Here is a 2,531-nt window from a genome sequence, read left to right on the forward strand (position 1 = left end):
TCAGAAATAGGATAAATGATGTCTGCATCTAGCCATTTCAGAATTTCTTTCTTCACCACCTCCTTCATGATGGGATTCAGTCTTCGCTGCTGTTCCACAGTTGGCTTACTACCTTCCTCTAGCAGAATTTTATGCATACAATATGAAGGACTTATCCCCTTGATGTCTGCTATGGTCCATCCTATAGCCGATTTGAATTCTCTCAAAATCCTTAAGAGCTTGTCTTCCTCACTACCTGAAAGGTCAGATGAAATAATAACAGGTAACGTAAATGAATCACCTAAAAAAGCATACCTCAAGTGTTCAGGTAATGGCTTGAGCTCCAAGGTAGGTGCTTCCTCTATTGATGGTTTGAGCTTCCCTTTAGCATTCTTAAGGTCAGAAGTACCAAGAGATTCAAATGGTATGTCCAGCTTTCGCTTCTAGGGAGAAGCGTTCAGATATTGTAATTGCTCGTTGCTATCTTCATCATCGCTGTCAAAATCCCCCACTAAGGCCTTTTCCAATGCATCAGACATTAGCATGTGATCGAATTCCGAAGTAACCGCAGAATCAATCACATCCACTTTTAAGCACTCCTCATCTTCTGTAGGGAATTTCATTGCCTTGAATACGTTGAAGGTCACATCCTGATCTTGGACCCGCATAGTAAGTTCCCCTTTTTGCACATCTATCAAGGTACGGCCAGTAGCCAAGAAAGGCCTTCCCAAGATTATGGGAATCTTCTTATCTTCCTCAAAATCCAGAATAACAAAATCTGCAGGAAAGAAGAGCTTATCCACCTTGACGAGCACATCCTCAACTATGCCCCTTGGGTAAGTAATGGAACGGTCAGCCAATTGTAGTGACATGTACATGGGTTTTGGATCAGGCAGATCCAGCTTTTTAAAGATCGACAACGGCATCAGATTAATGCTTGCTCCCAAATCACAAAGGCACTTGTCAAAAGTTAGATTGCCAATGGTGCAAGGAATGGTGAAGCTCCCTGGATCTTTCAGTTTTGGTGGTAACTTTTGCTGCAGAACAGCGCTGCATTCTTCTGTGAGAGCAACGGTTTCAAGGTCATCCAGTTTCACCTTCCTTGAAAGAATAGTCTTCATAAACTTCGCATAACTAGGCATTTGTTCAAGAGCTTCAGCGAAAGGTATATTGATGTGAAGTTTCTTGAACACCTCCAGAAACTTCCCGAACTGTCTATCCAGCTTTTGTTGCTGCAATCTCTTAGGAAAAGGTGGTGGAGGATAGAGCTGTTTCTCCCCTGTATTAGCCTCAGGCAGAGTGTGTTCAACAGTAGTCTTCCTTGGTTCCGCCGCTTTCTCCTTTTGCTTAGGTTCTTCACCTCTAATTTCAGCTTCTCCTTCTTTTGCCTTTTCAGCATCAGCTACTTTTCCAGACCTTAAGGTGATAGCCTTGACTTGCTCTTTAGCTTCCTTCCTGCCTGGTACTTCCGTGTCACTGGGAAGAGTGCCAGGTTGACGATTGAGCACTGCATTGGCTAATTGACCAATTTGATTTTCCAAGGTCTTGATAGAAACCGCCTGACTCTTGCACAACATCTTAAGTTCCTCAAAATCCGCACTAGTAGGTGCAGCTGCACTTCCATGTTGAGGATATGATTGCCTTGTAGCATACTGCTGTGGTTGCTGGAATCCAGGTGGGTTAAACTGTTTACTCACTCCTTGCTGATATGGTGGCTGAATAACATTCTGATTATTCCCCCAGCTGAAATTTGGATGATTTCTGTTGTTAGGATGATAGGTCGCTGGCACAGGCTGCTGTTGTCGCTGATAATTATTCACATACTGAACAGATTCGTTTACAAGAGAACACTGATCCGTAGCATGAGAACCTGCACAAAGCTCACAAACCATAGCTATTTGATTAACTCCATACGTAGCCAAAGAATCAACCTTCATTGATAGCGCTTGGAGCTGGGCTGCAATAGCGGTGGCTGCATCAACTTCCAGAATACCTGCTACCTTGCCTGACGTCATCCTCTGAGTTGGGTTTTGATGCTCATTTGCAGCCATCGTCTCGATAAGATTATACACCTCAGTATAGCTTTTAGCCCATAAGGCGCCTCCAGCTGCTGCATCGAGCATGGGCCGAGATTGGGCCCCCAAACCATTATAGAAACCAGTTATCACCATCCAATCCGGCATTCCATGATGTGGACATTTTCTCAACATTTTCTTGTAGCGTTCCCAAGCCTCGCACATAGATTCTGTAGGTTGCTGCGCAAACTGAGTAAGAGCACTCCTCATAGCAGCAGTCTTTGCCATTGGATAAAACTTCACCAGAAACTTTTGCGCAAGATCTTGCCACGTAGTGATGGACCCAGCTGGTTCAGAATGTAACCAGTCTTTAGCCTTATCCCTCAGTGAGAATGGGAAAAGCCTCAACTTGATAGCCTCATCAGTCACGCCATTATACTTAAAAGTGTTGTAGATCTCGACAAAATTCCTTATGTGCATGTTGGGGACTTCAGTTGCCGCTCCTCCAAAAGAAACAGAATTCTGCACCATCTGAAT

The 2,531-nt window shown here is 44.0% G+C and overlaps 1 non-coding gene across 1 annotated transcript; it reads left to right on the forward strand.

Annotated features, from left to right (window-relative positions):
• The first annotated feature begins 2,160 nt into the window (after positions 1–2,160).
• On the forward strand, positions 2,161–2,267 carry LOC141675861 (small nucleolar RNA R71). Its single transcript, XR_012556490.1, has one exon. It is a non-coding gene; the product is annotated as a small nucleolar RNA R71 (small nucleolar RNA).
• Positions 2,268–2,531: the final 264 nt, after the last annotated feature.

The sequence above is a fragment of the Apium graveolens genome, chromosome 7 (genome assembly GCF_009905375.1).
Source record: "Apium graveolens cultivar Ventura chromosome 7, ASM990537v1, whole genome shotgun sequence".
In the NCBI taxonomy this organism is placed as follows: Eukaryota; Viridiplantae; Streptophyta; class Magnoliopsida; order Apiales; family Apiaceae; genus Apium; species Apium graveolens.